The sequence below is a fragment of the Nyctibius grandis genome, chromosome 11, assembly GCF_013368605.1.
Source record: "Nyctibius grandis isolate bNycGra1 chromosome 11, bNycGra1.pri, whole genome shotgun sequence".
Taxonomy (NCBI): domain Eukaryota; kingdom Metazoa; phylum Chordata; class Aves; order Nyctibiiformes; family Nyctibiidae; genus Nyctibius; species Nyctibius grandis.
In genome coordinates this window covers 3358170-3375298 of record NC_090668.1, presented here as the reverse complement: position 1 = coordinate 3375298, position 17129 = coordinate 3358170, and the positions used below count along the sequence as shown (strand labels likewise).

The 17129-nt window shown below is 51.6% G+C and overlaps 1 protein-coding gene, 2 long non-coding RNA genes and 1 pseudogene across 3 annotated transcripts in view; 2 read left to right on the top strand and 2 right to left on the bottom strand.

Moving 5' to 3' along the window:
* Positions 1–17129, bottom strand: part of LOC137668903 (protein FAM118B-like) — a 398331-nt gene that overhangs the window by 164507 nt on the left and 216695 nt on the right. The window lies entirely within an intron of this gene.
* LOC137668860 (serine palmitoyltransferase 1-like) overlaps positions 1–17129 on the top strand; it is a 283413-nt pseudogene that overhangs the window by 161660 nt on the left and 104624 nt on the right.
* On the bottom strand, positions 8616–11279 carry LOC137669008 (uncharacterized). The gene is made up of 3 exons (XR_011049026.1): positions 11196–11279; positions 9408–9474; positions 8616–8868 (listed from the first exon to the last, which is right to left on the bottom strand). It is a non-coding gene; the product is annotated as an uncharacterized lncRNA (long non-coding RNA).
* Positions 13355–14941, top strand: LOC137669003 (uncharacterized). The gene is made up of 3 exons (XR_011049021.1): positions 13355–13462; positions 14230–14335; positions 14671–14941. It is a non-coding gene; the product is annotated as an uncharacterized lncRNA (long non-coding RNA).

Genomic DNA, 17129 nt, shown 5'->3' with positions numbered 1-17129 from the left:
GACTCCTGGGAAATACAGCAACAAAGCAAGCCACAGCTAACGTCTGCTGGCTTTCTTGCAGTAGCTTTAAATTATTTTGTGCTCTCATGTCTTCTGAAAATGTCACGGCTCACGTGGGAGCAATGTTTTTTCCTGCAAACTAAAGGCTATGGTTCTGGAAAACAATTTCAAATCTGCACTCCAAACAAGTTCTCTTGTCTGAAAAGTCACTTTTTTCCTAACCAAACCCATTCAAATATTATTCTTGAATATATGTCACAAAACTAATACAAGTTCTGTACTACATTCAAATGAATAAGGCAATTTTGGGCGAGAAAAAATAGCTTTCTGTGGTCTTAAGCAAAATACAAGTCCTTCTGTGTAACCAAGGTACTCTGTTGGCGAAAGTGGGGAAAGGAAGTGGTGGTTCTTGTTTCCTTATTTAAAACCCTGCAATTTTTAACTTAGAGGCAAGTAAAACAGAATTAGGAGTTTGGTAAAATATGTTCATAAAAGATACACTTCAAAGCAGCTAAATTAAGGCTGCTCGTCATATGCCTGCGTACCTTTGGGAGTCTTTCACGGTTCTGTTTGATCTTTCATTCTTGCATGTGAAATGTTGTCTTGTTAAGAACAAGACTGGAAAAAAATATCTGTATTACTCTTCTTTAGCAGGCTTCAACTACAGAAGTACAAATTGTGCCCATGAGACTGACACAAGATCCAATTCAGGTGAGGTGCTCTTTCAGTTTCTTGATACAGTCAATACAGGGTTAATGGGTGAAGAAATTAAGGTTCAACCCCTATAGTTAAGTATAATGTTTTCATTTTACTTGTGCAAGGACTGCAAGATGGGTAATTGGTGTTTTGGTTGATCTGATTGCTTGAGAAGAGATCTACAAGTAAATGAACCTGGTAGACAAGGTGCTTAGATTTCCTTTAAGATCAAATCATTCCTTTTATATGTCCTCTTAATGGGAATGTGTGTATGTGCATTAGCAGGGGAAAGAGCTGCCTCTCTGGATGTTAAAAACTGTTCAGTTCTGATGTACCAAAGCAGAGAGCTCCCTTATGAAGTTTTGCTGAGTTTTGCACAACAGGACAGAGAACCGTGCTTTTACAGGTCATCAATCCAAAGAAATCACGCCAGTTATACCATGAGAGGTTGAACTTCAGCTTGAGCAGCAACAGCTCTCACCCCGACTTGCTTCTGTTTCTCTACATTTTGTTCCTCTGCCAGTAAACAGATGCAGAGTGTTATTTTTTTTTAGCTTATAGTGCGTGTTAGAGCTCTCAGATGATAGGAAATTAAATAAACTTAGTCTTTAACATAGCTCTAGTAATACAGCATTCATTTGAATTAACTTTTTGTGTCACTTAACTCTGTAAAATAAAGACATTTAGTGACCACTCACCTCTTCTGTTTTGTGGAGTTTTTTTCCCCATATCTGGCTATGAGAGGAAAAACCTACACGTGGAAGAAATACTATTCTGAAGGAAAACACATGATGTGTATATGCATCATAAAGTTTTACATTTTTATATCTGTATTAAGCATTCAGTCTTAATGATGACTTGGTCTGATGTTTATATTGTTATATCTATTTGTTTATATTATAATAAGACTGAGGAACAGTGGCTTCAGCAGTAGACCAGTCTTTGATTTTGCAAGGAATTTCAACATAGAAGTGTGGAACTCTTCATGGAAAAATGTTTTTTAGACTGTGATCATCTTGAGAAAGATGGTCAAGGAAATAGTTAACAAATACTCTCAGTGCTTACTTTGTAGAAAGTGGATTTATTGAACTATCGTAGCACCAGTGTCAGCTGTTTTAGGTGAAGATTTTTCATATAAGAAGGGAAAGTGGGGTTTTTGTTGGTTTTAAGTGTTTGACATTTTTCTTGGTATCTTGGCAGGAGTGGATGTTATTTTGTCCCTACATCGCACAAGTGAGAATCTATAGTGCTACTGTACAAGACCTTAAGTAAAGCAGAAAGCAGACCTTAAGTAAAAACATTAACAGAAGTGTTTTCCGTAACGATGTTGCCATACACTAACTTACTTACAGTAAAGGGAAAACACTTTAGGTAAACCCACCTCCTTTCTTTGTGGAACAAGCCAGATTACCTCAGCTAATTTGGCAAGTATTGCACACATTCACGCATTTAAAACAACGTGCATTAATCTTTTATTCCATCTTGACAACGGAGTTACATGTTTCTCTGTGCAGTGCAAACAGCTACTGAATATCAAATTTTAAATGTCTTTTTGTGGGTGCTTAATCATGTTCACAATTGTCTGATACGTCAATTTAGTTTGTTAAAACAATTGCCACCGGGGCTTTTCTTAGCGATGTTCATTTCATTCTGGTGCCGGTTTTATGGTGTTATGGGGCACCTGTGCCAACCTCAAAATGGCCCGTATTTTTTGTCTGAGAGGTGACTTTACTTGGGACTATGACCTGCCATAAACCATTTAACAGATTCCCCACTGGACTTTATGACCATCTGTGTTGGAGGACGAATCTTGCTTCTTGCTTGTGCTTATTCTTAGAGAATCCAAGGTCCCCGTTAAACTCCTCACTAATCACAAAGAAGGGCCAAAGATAAACAAGGCTGCGAACAACATCTTTGTAGTGTCTTAAATGACATGATTCACAGCTCTTGGGCCAGGAGAAGAGATGAATCCTGGAAGTACCAGAACAGGATCTTTTTTTTTGGAGCCACCTGCACATGTCACCACAAAGGCATCGACCACACTTGCGCAGAAGTGGGGTCATACAGCAGACAGCATAGCTATGGGGGGGTTACGAGCCACAGAGACCACCCAAGCCCCCTTCCCCAATGTACTACGCGAGCACACAGGCAAATACATAATATATTAGCATATGCATAAGGTTTCTCGGAACAGGCAGGTTTTTCTCAGGAATTGCATGAATATTTATTTTTCTATAATGTATATAATGAGTGTGCTTTTGTCCTTAGGTGCGCGTACTAGGAGGAGAGATCCCCCATGCACCCAGCTGCAATAAACCAGTGTCGGCTTTCTAAACTATCATTTGGTTTGGAGAGTTTTATCAGTTACTATTCTCCGGTAACAGCCCCAAGCCCCCTGTGCCGCCCCAAGCCCTCTGTGCTCAGGGAAGGAGAGCGGGCACAGGGCCTTGCAGACAGGCCTGCTTCCATGTGTTAAATCCTGGGCCGTGCTGGGAGCTGCAGTGCTGGGGCACAGGGCTGCCGGGCCCCATGTTGTTCCCAGGCCACGCTGGGAGCTGCAGTGCTGGGGCACGGGGCTGCCGGGCCCCATGTTGTTCCCAGGCCACGCTGGGAGCTGCAGTGCTGGGGCACGGGGCTGCCGGGCCCCATGTTGTTCCCAGGCCATGCTGGGAGCTGCAGTGCTGGGGCACGGGGCTGCCAGGCCCCATGTTGTTCCCGGGCCATGCTGGCAGCTGTAGTCAGAGGACATGGGGCCGCCGGGCCCCATGTTGTTCCCAGGCCATGCTGGGAGCTGTCAGCTCCCCACACTCAGCTCCCCACAGCCATGGTGCTCTCGGGAGGTGCAGTCCCTGCTCCAGCTGCAGCCCAGCTGAGGTGAGCCTGGGGCTGCCCCGGGGTGGTGCAGGGGCAGCTCCAAACCACCCGGTGCGACGGGCTCCTGGTCAGCTGGGGCTGGGCCCGGCCAGGGCAGCCCCAGGAGTGACACTTTGCAGAGAAGAAAAATCCATTAATACAGCACCTCGCTTGAATTGCTCTGGTTGGAAACTGATTAAAAGCTTAATGCTGCCTCATCTCACAAATGCATCCTGGTTCTTATTTGGTGGGCAGCCTGTTGACTGGTCAAATGACTCCGTAGAACCTTTCAATTGCTCAAAGCAGCGATGCTGATACAAAGAGCTTACGTACTTCATTGCTAGCGATGCTGTGCTGTTCACTCTGCAGGCTGGAAACAGGATTCGTGAGTGGGCTGTGGCTTTCACAGGGGAAGGCAAAGCTGCTGCTCTGTGTATTTCCTGTCCAGCTCCCCCCTTTTCCTCTCCCCTTCCTTTCCCTCTGTGAGGCTGTTTTTGTGGTAACTTCACTGGGGAAATGAGCTCCCAGACCAAACTGAGGCAAAGAGAAAAGGGGCAAGGTGAGAGGTGTCGCAGTCCTTAGTTTGCAGAACGCGCCCTATTCCGAAAATACAGCGTGTGTGGGGGTCAGTGGTCCCTGCAGATTTGTATTATTTAAGATACCGACCTAGTAGAGAAAAATGAGTGCAAGGTGAGGAGCATCACGCTGCATTTATTGCTAAATTAAATGTATGTTTTAATTTCATTCAAAGTAGAAAGTAAACAAAGATTGTATCTACCTGTGAGAAACGAGTCTCAGTCTGAACCGCCAATCATAATTTCAGTTTATTGGAAAGCAAAGGCAAAACAGCGCTGGGCAGCATGGGGGGTAATCCCACCAAAATCGTGCGTGCCTTTCACAGTAACTCATTTTGTATTTATGTGGTAAAGTGTTACATATTCATCATAATTTTAAGGATGCCTATACATATTCATGACTGTCCCGAAAAGGCGGTCTTTATTATAATGAGCCCTGAGAAATCATTTCCATAGTCTCCACCTTTAATTCCTCCTGGCTGCGCAGGCGCAGTTTCTCCTGGTGGTCGTGGGCCGGGGTCTCAGGGATGAAGGCCGTATGTCTTCCTCGCTGTGCACTTTTTACCCCAACTGCAGAACCTGCTGAGACCAGCTTTCTTTTGACAGCAGTTATGTGATTTCCTTGATGAGTCCCTTCCTTGTATACATTCTACTCTGTCTTATCTTATGTTTTTCCTGTGGTTAGTAGTTAGTTCCTGTTTTTCCTGTGGTTAGTAGTTAGTTCCTATTTAGGGGCTAAGATTATAGATATAAAGCTTAAGCTAAACAATGGTCCTGATGGTCCTGTTATTAACCCTTAAGTGTTAGTTTCTCCTCATCACAGGGGCTTAGTATTTTGCGGTCACTTACTTATATATTGCCAAGTCTCTACTTTTTCCCCTTTATTCTGACACGAGTCATATTTCACGTCTCACATGCCAAAGAATTCAAATAGCTGCCTGCATTTCCCAGAGTGAGCATACAAGCACTGCGGAGCAGTTTGCAGGATCAGAACTTCAGCCTGCTCTGGGTGACAAACCCTCAGGAGAGCAAAGAGAAACCCCACTTTTATAAATACAGCTCTACTTGTCTTAATATTTCTTCTTGTTAGATTGTGTTGGTGGTCAGACTCTCAGCATGTGGTTAAACTTTTTAAAAATCAAGATATTTAAGGATTATTTACTGTATTAAATGCTCTGACAAGCAGTGCACTCTCTTGCCCTGTGAATATAATTCCATGACTGGCACGACTGGTACTTTGCCTTTTCTTTTGTAGTATAAGGATGCATTTCTGAAGGCAAATCCAGAGTACAAGTGGTGCCCCAGCACAAACCAAGCTGTGAAAACCCAGGCATCCGCTGTTACCAACAGGAAAAAGCGATGGGCCTTTGCTTCAGACTCTGCAAAAGATTTACCAAGCCCGAGGAAAGTGTCAAAAAGTGAAGAAATGCCACAGCAGAACTTCAGGGTGGCAGGTGAGATTTCCATCCATGTTCTCAGACGCAGCAGCCTCATTTCGTCTGAGGATGCCGTGTTGGACTCGAACTGCAAGAACAGTTTTGTTTACTGCGCGTGGTGCTGTCGTGCAAATACTTGTCATGTCCCAAGTTAAGTTGCCAAGGCTCTACTTAAACCTCTGCATAACAACCTAAAATTTTCCTTAGTGCACAATTGCTTTCAGGAGTCAAGTCCAGATATGTGGCATATCATAACCCATACCCCATTTGGGGTCCAGATTTGATTGATTTTTACTTGAGGCTTATCCGCTGTGAGAGATTTTCCTTTTCTAGTCAAAAAAGAAAATGTTGTTTGGGTGTGTTCTTTTTCTCCTTCACAGAGTGTTGTACTACGTCTAGTAATTTGCTGTTTTACAAAAATAATTTATGGCTGTCTGTGAAGTTGGAGGTGTTTAACGTTCTTGTGGATGAATGTACCAGCGGAGCTAACTTTTTGTATTTAAATCAAGAGAAGCATAATTTAATTTAATTTAGTATGTGCTGTTTTGCCCATTATACCTTGGAGGGGTGGATTTTAAACATTAAAAAAAAATGAAAAGCAGCTCCGTGGTTAAGTGTAGGTGGAGCGCCTGAGCTGGTGAAAGGCAGGTAGTGTGTCCCTCATACCCACAAATAGCAGAACTGTGGCAATCATGACCTTGAACTAGAGGCATGAATGTTAAGTACTGGCAGCTTAAGAACTTCACAGTCAAGGTCGAAAATAATTCTTCCCCCACCACCCTTTTTTCTTTTTTTTTTTTTCTTTTTCGTGTTTTAAATTTTTAATTTTATAAATACTGATGGATTTGAAACTTTGTCACATCCTACCTAGTTTATGACAAGTGTGTGGCAGACAGGACTTTTCTGCTTAGAGATATCGTGAGCTGGAGAGTGGAAAACAGTTTTATGGAACAAGTATAAAAGGATACAAAGGGATAAAAAGGTTTGTGTAGCTTTTTGCCGGTTTAGTGGTGTGAACATTCCTGTAGTGAAACTCCTTCTGGCTCTGAAGGAACCGCGAAATGTGATCAAAATACAGGTTTTCATGCTACATCGTTATGATATAAGGGAGAGCAGTGCTAAAATCCCAAGCCCCTTCATCCCGCTCTGCTTTTGCTACCAGAGGAGTAACTTTTATGCTCCTTAAGCTTTCTTGACTTAACGGAAAGAGCAAGTAGTAGCTCTTGGTCTATCTGGCTGCTGTCCCCCACTGCTCCTGCTGCGATATCCAACTGTAGAGCTTCTGAGTAACAGAGAGAGCTTGAATCAACCCCTGTCAAAGCAGAGGACAGAGAACTGAAGAACTAATTAGAAACTAATCTAATCCGTTGTTTTATCTATAGAGCCATTCATTTCTGAAGAAGGCCCTCTTGTGCCTCATGTGATTTTTTAACAATTATTATTTCTTTATTTTCTGCAGACTGAGTCAGTGAGCACAGTAATTCACAGGGCTCACACTCCAGTCCTCACGCCAATGAAGGCTGGCTGATTCGTGGGTGCAACAATAGCCCGTGAAATAGCGACAGCTTCTGACAGAGGTGTGAGCAGCATCTAAATCATGGCAAGTCTGCCATGCCAAATGGATTACTGTTCTGTCAGCTATATACCAGATCCTGGTAAACGTGCTCGGCTGTCTTCTTCTCCCCTTGACTTCACGTGATAGTTCAGTTCAACTCTGACTCTTCTATCCAGTACAAGCTCTTCCAAAACCCAGGCTGCATGCCAACTGTGAACTAAAATGTCACTGAGCAACCGTAGAAATGCCACTGACTGTCTTGCATCTTCAAGGCAGATAGCTTCCTTAGGACAGGGATTACATGATTCCAGAATGATTCCAGGAATTACTTGTTGGTAGTTGTTAATCTTGTCTTGATTGCTTTTTATAGATTACATTTCATTTTGGAAAATGTCGTCTAGAGAGAGTAAGATCTTCCTTTCTTTTTTTAAGTTGCACACAGGCCATACCTCTCCTTTATTTTTGGCATTCCAACAGTAACCACCCCACTATCAAGTTTCTCATGTTGACCTGTCATTGTGTCAAGAACCTGAGGTGTGGCACCACCATTGGTCTCCTGACCTGCAGACCCACTAGTGGTGTAAAGTTGGGCAAGAGGAATTTCACTCTTTGTTACCAGCTGGGCTCACATGCCACTTTCTGAGTCATCACCTGCAGAAGGGACTCAAAGTTTGTCTTCCCTGACCCTTCTTCACTGACTTCAGAGATAATTCTCTTCACCTCCTCTTCCCTTGATTCACAGCCCAGAGCCCTTACAGTTGTTGTACAGCACTGATGGCTGCATAACGAGTCGGAGTTCAGGCAGCAAAGTCTGTTAGTGCAGCAAGTGGTGCAAAAGCAATAGGGGTGTCGTGGATGACTGGAACGCACCTCACTCGAAAGAGTGAAGCAGCAATATGTTTTATGAGGTGCAAGGTTCAATGAGTTTGATGGCAAGGTTCACCTTATTAATTACGACGATCTGTCACGGATAAGGGATCTCTCCGCCTTAGGTAAGGATCCCTTAGTCTTAGGTGCGCTTCACTCATCCACGACACAGCCATGGAGGCCGAAGGTGTTGGTGGGACCCGCCTCCGCCAGCAGCACAGTGTTGTCCTGGAGCGCAGCAGTTATCTCCTGCTGCGTGGTGTCCAAGTGCAGGAGGACCTGCCCGAACTTTGTGGCTGGGAGGCAGGAGGAAGCTCAGTGCTGGGGAGGGGAGCAGCAGCCCACCCTGAGATGCTCCCAGTCACGCCACGCCGCTGTCCCCAGCATCCCCTCCAGCCCCTCGCCTTACTCATGCAGGTTGGTGGATACACCCTCCTGCCTCCAAATCAGGCAAAAGCCAGGTTTCAGGCAGAGCCATCATGGGGTGCGCACAGGCAGAAAGGAAAGCAGCAGCCACCTCCCTCCGACCGGTCGCCTGGCGTGCATCGATGTCAGCAAGAAAGGATTTGCTCGCTTTTTCTTTTCTTCTCGTTCGTGTGCAGGTACAGGAAAGAAGGCAGCAGAAGTACACTCTAGCTAAAACCCCTTTTATTGCTGGCAATAAAGGTGCTTCTTGGCTGGCAGCACGACAAGTACCTCTTTTTCTGCTCTTGATTCTTTATATACAGGTTTAAGACTGCTCACATATTCATTTTTACAATTCACATAACCTAGATGCTTTGGCCATGACATCACTTGTTACCATTGGCTCTTGAGTATTTCCCTCTTCAGCAGGACCAGGATGAGGGCGGTGATCTGCAGGAAGGCGAGGAACAGAAGTCATTTCCTGTGGGACAGAAGAGGGGTCAGGCAGAGCAGAAGGCAGATTTGTCTCAGCTCTTTCCAACCACCCTCTTCGAACGCCACCGTGGGGCCTTACACCGTGCTGGGCACAACAGCCCCAGCTCAGGACTGGGGTGAGGGGGCTGGACATCTCTCTCGGCTCTACTATACATCTCCCCAGAGGTCCCCAAAATCCCCCCCTACGCACCCCGCAAGCTAGGAAGAGAAGAAATACTGAAACATTTCATCCCAGAGAAGTCCAAAGCTGCCTAATGCCCTTGGACCACTGGCACGGGCATCCCACTGCCTGTGGAAGGGCCCTGGCACCCCGAGCCCCCAAGAAGTGATCTGATGCCTCCTTGACGCCAGCTGCTCCTCCTACAGCCAAGGCACACACGGACGTGTGTTGGGGTGTGCGAGGCGGCTGAGGGTTGGCAGCTCAGACCCCTTCCCTCGTCCCCGCTGAGATCCGTGCCCCCATGTCCCCCGGGCACAGTGCAGACCCTTCCCCCCCAAGGCCCACAGCGGAGTTGTCTGTCCTACCGGCCGCACAGCCACCATCTCCTGCAGCAGCCACACGCCTGTCTCGTCTGCCTGTGCCGTCTTCCCCCTGCTATGGACATGTGGGGTTGTGGGCTGTGAGAAGAGTCCTCGGCCTGCATGGCGACCCCCTGAGTGGCCAACAGGGAGCCAGGGTGCTGCCCAGCCTCTGCTGGGGCTGGCACCGGGAACCCCTGGCATCCCAGCCCTGCACAGACCCCCCACCCTGTCCCGCCGAGGCCTGGGTGGCATGGAGGAGAGCTTGGGAGCTGCTCCGAGTTATGCAGAGCCGCTTCCAGGAGTCCTGAGTTGCTCAGAGAGGTTTTGAGCCATTAGGAGAAGACAAAGGGCTCTCCAGAGTTGGCCAGAGGAGCGGACAGGAGCCAGAAAGGTGTCTGCGAGCAGCAGAGGTCTACCTGAAGCTGCTCAGCACCTCCCACCCCTTTGCCCCTGGTTTCAAGCAGGGCCCCATCGCCACTCACAAAGCTGCTGGCTCTCGGAGGCATTCCCATCTCTGCAGAAGGTGCTGGAGCTTGTTCTGAGCAGCTGGACAAGCAAAGGGCCCCGACAAGAGTCCGTGCCATGCCCGTTCTGAGTAGGCTCCCCCCCGTACAAACATGTTGAGCCCCTGTCCCTCCTGTCCCCAGTAACTTCTTGGCCTCAGCCTGCTCCTGGACAGCTTCTACCAGATCTGACCACCGCTCAAATGAAAGGGCAAGAAGGAAGAGGTGAGAATGACAGCCCTGTAGTTCCCCTGCCCTTCCTTTTCTCCCTTTCTGAAAATGGGGGTTATGTTTCACCTTTTCCATCAGTGGGGACTTCACCAGGCTGCCACAGCTTCTCAAAATTGATGGATAGTGGCTTAGCAATTTCATCTACCTTTCTTCACAGAAAGGGTTGTCAAGCGTTGGAACAGGCTGCCCAGGGAAGCGGTGGAGTCCCCATCCCGGGAGGGATTTAAAAGACAGTAGATGTGGTGCTGAGGGACATGGGTTAGTGGTGGCCTTGGTAGTATCAAGTTAACGGTTGGACTCAATGATCTCAAAGGTTCTTTCCAACCAAAAGAATTCTATGATTCTCTGATTCTATGGGTAGTTCTTCATCCCCCCAGTCCCTGCCTTTGCCTTGTGCGACTTGGGCGGTGGGGCTTGAGCACTTGCCAGTTAAGACTGAGGCAAGAAAGTGCTGGAGTACCTCAGCCTCAGAGAAGGTAAAACCGGCCCCTGCTTCTTGCAGGAAGGAGTCGCGGCCCGCGGCCGAGCCAAAGGAACTGGACGAGAACCCCCCTTCCGTGAGCATCTGGGGGGGCCGCGCCAGGCTTTGGGGTGGGACGGGAGACGGGGATCCCCCTCCCAGCACTGCTATCGTTCCCCTCACATAACGTTGGGGTTTTTTTGGTGTATTTGGGGTTTTTTTTGTTTCTTTTTGTCCCCGCGGTAACAAGGTCGGGGTGGAGATGCCCCTTGGCGTTTAACAGAGCTCCCTCCCTGCCCGCAGTTCAGCCGCGCCAGCAAGTACGCGGCACTGGCCCTGGCCAGCGAAGATGATGGCGACGAGGAAGTGTGTGCTGAATAAATAACCCCCATCGGGGGGGCCCTTTGCGCCAGCTCCCACGCGGCCGCCGCCCTGGCATCGCATGGGGAGAACGAACAACCCAAACCTCTCTCCAAAACAAGAGCGCAATAAACGCGAAACCCACCACAGCTCCCCCTGGCCCCTCGGCACCTTTTCTAAATCAAAACCAAACCAAACCAAAATACAAAAAATAAGGAAAGGAACACGATTTCTCGCCTGCTGCTGCAGCCGCTGAAGGATCGACCGCACCGGAGCAACCAGGGCCCGTCCCAGAGCTGAGGATGCGGTGACTGGAGCTGGGGGCTGCTGGGGGGGCGTGTCTTGAGGAGGAGCTTGGCCTTCCTCCCTCCCTCCCTCCTCCTCCTCACCAGCCTAAACTGGGGGGGGGCTTTTGCCATGGGGGGAGCACCGGATCCAGCCCCCCAGCTGGGGGCCTTTGCCAGGTGCCATACCCCATCCTGCCGTGCCCCCTGGGAAGGTACTGGCATCTTCCTCCTCCTCCTCCTCCTCAGTCATGGGTGTTCCCTCTCCTTCATTCCACATCTGCCCCCCCATGTCCCCCATGTTTGGGGCACAAGCCCCCCCGTAGTGGGTATAACCTGGAGACGTGGCCCCACCATGGTTTTGTCACTGGAGCAGGGGATGGTCGGGTCGGTGCCCCCGCGAGGGTTGGGGCTAAACTCGCCCGCTTTCCACAGTGCATCATCCCCCCATTTTATTTGGGGAGAAGAGGGGGGCACCTGCCTGCTTTGTGGCACCCCACGGCGAGGGGGGGTTAGTTTAGCTGGTTGGGCACTGCGTGGGTACAGCACCCACCACCATGGGGTCACGGCACACCCCGGGCAAATGGGCCCCCACGTCCCAAATCCTTCCAGCCCCCCCCCCCCCCCCCCCGCCACACCTCTCCGGGGAGGCCTTCACCCCCCTGCCCTGCGGTGACACCAGGGGGACCTCGGACCCCTCGGATCCAGCCGGGGGTGCGGGGGCTGCGGTAGCCCCCCCTGGGGTGGCACTGCCGGTGCCTTTGGTGATGTGTGTCGTGTGTGTGTGTCGTGTGTGTGTGTGTGTGTCTCTGTGTGTGTGTGTGTCTGAGTGTGTCTGTGTGTGTGTGTGTCTGTATGTGTCTCTGTGTGTGTGTCTGTGTGTGTGTCTGCGTGTGTCTGTTTGTCTGTGTGTGCCTGTGTGGGTGTCTGTGTGTGTCTCTGTGTGTGTCTCTGTGTGTGGGTGTCTGTGTGTGTCTGTGTCTGTGCCTGTGTGTGTGTCTGTGTCTGTGTGTGTGCCTGTGTGTGTCTGTGTGTGTGTCTGTGTGTGTGGGGGGGGTGTCTGTGTGGGTGTCTGTGTGGGTGTCTGTGTGTGTCTGTGTGTCTGTGTCTGTGTGTGTCTGTGTGTGTCTCTGTGTGTGTGTGTCTGTGTGGGTGTCTGTGTGTGTCTGTGTGTCTGTCTGTGTGTGTCTGTGTGTCTGTGTGTCTGTGTGTGTGTGTGTCCCACCTCAGACCACCCCTCTACAGCAGAACCCCACCGGGGGGGGGCGGAGCGGGGGGTGAGATGGTGCTATGGGGCCTTTGTGGGGAACCCCAGGGTTGGCGGGGCCTTTGGGGGGTGGCCCAGGGCTGGGTTTCCCCCTGCATCCCCCCATCTCCCTGGCTTGGGGTCCCTGGCTCTCACCCAGCGCTGGATGGGGGGGCTCAAGGGGGGCTCTGAGCCCCCTACCCTCCCCGGGTCAGGGCCTGCTGGGGCTGGGGGGCCCCGCCCCGCCAGGCTGGACGGCAGAGCCCCACCACCCCGGGACCGGCTGCTCTGTGTGTCCCCCCCCACCCTGAGGGGACATTGACCCGCCGTGGGACATCACCACCCACCTGCTCTGTGCCCCTCCTTGTCCCCTCCTTGGCCACCGACACCAGGGCACCCACCCCATGTCCACATTTGAGGGGACCCCCCAACTCCGGGTAGGGGCTGGGGCTGTCACTGGGGGGGGGACACTGCACCTCGGTGGCCACCCATCCCCACGTCCCCACCTCTGCCACCCATGGAGTGGGACACCCACCCGTGGCGCCATTTTGGGGGACACACCCCCCCCCCCCCACTTCTGGGGTTGGTGAGGGCCGAGACGGCGGCTGCCTGCACCCCCTGGCCCGGGAGCGCCTGGGGAGGGGGCACGGTCCCGGGGAACCCGAGAGGGGCTGCGGGGCTGGGTCCTGGCCCCCAACACTCGCCCGGAACCCCAAACCCCCTCCCCGCACCCCTCCCGGGCCGAGGCCCCACGGGGTACCCAGCACCCAGGGGCACCCTGCAGCCCCGGCGCCCCCCCGTGCCCCGAGGCGGGACGCCACAGGGATGGGCTCGGTGCTGCCCCCCCGCCTCCGCCCCGTGGGAAGAAGAGGAGGAGGAGCAGAGGGGGAGGACGCGGCAGGGGGCAGCGCTCCGCCGTTCCGGGGCCGGCAGCAGCGGGACCGGGAGCACCGGAGCGTCCCAGCGCCATGGAGGTACGGAGGGGGATCTGGGGGGAACGGTCGCTATTTTTTGGGGTGTTTCCCTGTGTTTTTCCCAACCGGGGGAAAGGGAAACTGAGGCAGCGGTGCCACCCGTGTCACGATGCGGCCCAGGTCCCTGCACCCCCATGCCCATCCCCCCTCCCATGCAGACTGGGGGGGGAGTCCCGGATGGGTTCCCCCACATTTAACCCTCCGCCATGACTCAGTTTCCCCCTTGGATGGAGGGGCAAGGCATATTTGAGTGGGGGGTGGTGTTCCGTGTTCGGGGTAAACTTGGGCAGGAGCCCAAGACAGGGCCCCTGTCCCACCCGCGCCCCGTCCCCTCCCCACGCTCACACAGGAGCCTCTGTCCTGGCCAAGAGCAACACGGCAGGGGGTGGGGTGGGGGGGGGAAGGGCCTCAGGAGGGTCCCACTGCCGGGGGGGTGGGGGGCCTCCATGGGGTCCCACTCCAAGGGGCTGGGTTCCCTCTGTGGGGCTGGGGACCCTCTGAAGGGCTGGAATCCCCCTATAGGGTCCTGCTATGGGCTCCCTGCTCCGGGGTGTGGAAGCAACGACAGGAAAAGCAATGGGTGATTTCGCCTTTGCTGTGGCTGGAAGAGCTTTTAAAGCAGCCCCGGCTTTTCCTTCTGCCGGGAGAGGAGAGCCGGAGTGTCGCTGGGAAACCCTGCGGAGGGGGTGTCCCAAGGCACAGGGGGCTCTGAGCCCCCGCTGCTCTGCCTGGAAATGGTTTGGCAGGGGACGGTGATGTTTTTGCAGGGGATGGCAGCGATTTTGAAGAAGGTGGCGGCGTTTTTCCGGGCACTTGCGAAACTTTTCCTGGTGATAGCGGCGTTTTTCTGAGGTGAAGGTGCCGCTTTTGGAGGTAAAGGTGCCAATTTTGGAGGTAAAGGTGGCAGCTGGGTAGCAGCGGGGTGGCTTCTCCCTCTGCCGCCTCCTGCCCCCAACAAACTGCCCCCGGGGAGGTTGCGGGTTCCGGCCGAGCCCCAGAGCGTGAGCGTCCTCTGAGCGACGGGAGCCTTGATTCTCGGCCGTGTTGAATTCGAGGCAGTTGGGCCTTTGGGAACAGCAAGTAAACAGGGATGGGATGGCCCGTGTTGCGTCCCGGTGGCCCGTGTCACGTCTCCTCCATCCCTCGCCCACCCCAGGCTGTTCCGGCCCTCGCTCACTCCTGTCCTTCTCTCTTCCTCTCCCTGACAGTGAAGAAGAAGATGGGCAAGACCCTCGCTCAGACGGACTTTCTGGCAGAGGACGGTGGTGGCGGCCCTACCTACATCCCTGTCGTATAAGAATGACTGAGCATTTATGTTAATTGTAATCAGCTAGAGTAACCAATGAAAAGTATGATATGCAAACAGAGGGATGATTTCATGTAATTTTTATGTATAAAAAAGGTATTCGCAGTAGATGTGCTTGATTTGTGGAGGATTCCACCGAGCACCCTGCGCAGAATAAATACAATGTCCCTCCCGAGCGTGTGAGATTGGTTTATTGCGCGCCGGGCGCGAATCCGCTTTTCGGACAACGATCCCCCCCACGTCATCCTCAGTTTAAAGCTGAGGGACCGGGAGGGTCGCGCTCCCTTCCCCCGTGGCCGGCGTCCAGCGAGGACCCTGCCCGGCTCCTGCCTTCACTGCTGCACCCGGTTCCTGCTGCTGCCGCGTCTGGTTCGGGGCTGCCCAGCGCCTGCCCTGCAGCGTCAGCGGGGACGTGGGCGTCAGCAGGGGAGCTCAGGACCAGTTTTCTATATAGTTTATTACACTCTTTTTCCTTGTTACTGTTTATCAAAACTGTTTTAACTTTCCAACCCGTAACTCTCGCTTCCTTCTCTCCTTTCCTTTTCTCCTCTGGGGAAGGAGGAGGTTAATAGAGAGCGTCTGTCGTCTGCTTGACCGCCCGCCCAGCCTTAAAGGGTGACACATGCCCTTGTCAAAAGTCCCTCTGCAGCTTTCCTGTAGGCCCTTCAGGTGCTGGAAGGTGCTAGAAGGTCTCCCCAGCGCCTTTTCCAGGCTGAACAGCCCCAACTCTCTCAGCCTGTCTCCAGAGCAGAGGGGCTCCAGCCCTCAGATCATCTCCGTGGCCTCCTCTGGACTCGCCCCAACAGCTCCGTGTCCTGATGTCGGGGGCCCCAGAGCTGGACGCAGCACTGCAGGGGGGGTCTCATGAGAATGGAGTAAGGGTCAGCATAACTATTCAGAGTTTTGTCTGCTTAAATGTTGACCCGAACTTTTACCGAAATGGGTTTGCTTGCACTTTTCTTCTCTTCATGCGCAGGTACAGGAAAGAAGGCAGCAGAAATACACACTAGCTAAAACCCCTCTTTATCGCTGGCCATAAAGGTGCTACTCGCCTGGGAGCCCAAGGAGGACCCCATGTTAGAATTCCTGATTCCTTATACGCAATCTTAAGGCTACTCACATATTAATTTTTACATTGCCTAAATGTAAAACCTATTGGCTTTGGCCATGAGGTCGCCCGTTACCATTTGCCTTTGAGTACTTGTACACACAAAGCCCCCATGCAAACACGATGCATAATTTACATAATTTTGTTGCAACTTTGCAGCTTTCAGCTGGTTTCTCTCTGGTCTCTTCTAACAACAGACCCCCTTGTATAGGCACGGTTGCTGGCAGTCAAGTTCTCCTGCGCATGTCTCTGAAGCCACCTTGACATAGGAGCTTTTGCTTAGGTACCACAATCTGCTGGTCAGCTTTTGCGCCAGGGCTGGTTCAAAGCCTGCGCAGCAGGACGCAGCTGCTGCTGACAAGTTTTCTTTATACCTCAGAGGAGCTCAATGGTGATAACGCCATTTCTAGCTTTCCGTGGGAGACAGGGAGGACGAAAGCTCTTGTATCACAGCACGGCTTGGTCTGGGAAGGCAAACTGAAAAGCATCGTAGCAGTTGAGATGGCTCCGTGACACCTACACCTGCCCTGGTAGTTCATTTTATACCACACCTGAAACACATTCAGGAATATCGATAATAGCAACACGCCCCTTAGATAGCCCCAACAATATCCGAACTTCTCAAAATCCAGCGGAATCAGCTTGGCAGAAAAGGGCAAAGTGCAATTTCCCAAAGTAAAACCGAAAGTGTAATTACTGACAAAGTGAGGAGGAGCCAGAAGAGCAGCAGAAAGGAATTTCAGCCCGTGAGTCAGCTTCATGGGGGCCCAACTGAAATGCCTCTATGCAAACGCACGTAGCGTGAGGAATAAACAAGAGGAGTTAGAGACGTGCACGTGCCTGCAAGGCTGTGATCTTGTTGGCATCATGGAGACGTGGTGGGACAGCTCCTATGGCTGGAGTGCTGGAAGGGAAGGATACAGGCTCTTTAGGAAGGACAGGCAGGGGAGACGGAGGCGGGGGTCACCCTATATGTCAATGACCAGCTGGAGTGCATGGAGCTCTGCCTGGGGACGGAGGAGAGCCGATGGGGAGCTTATGGGTCAGGATTAAAGGGAGAGCAGGGACTGGAGACATCATAGTGGGCATCTGCTACAGGCCACCTGACCAAGACAGAGCAGATGAGGCCCTCTACAGACAGATAGGTGTAGCCTCATGTTCACAAGCCCTGGTCCTCATGGGGGACTTCAACCACCCTGATATCTGTTGGAGGGACAACACAGAAGGGCACAAGCAATCCAGAAGGTTCCTGG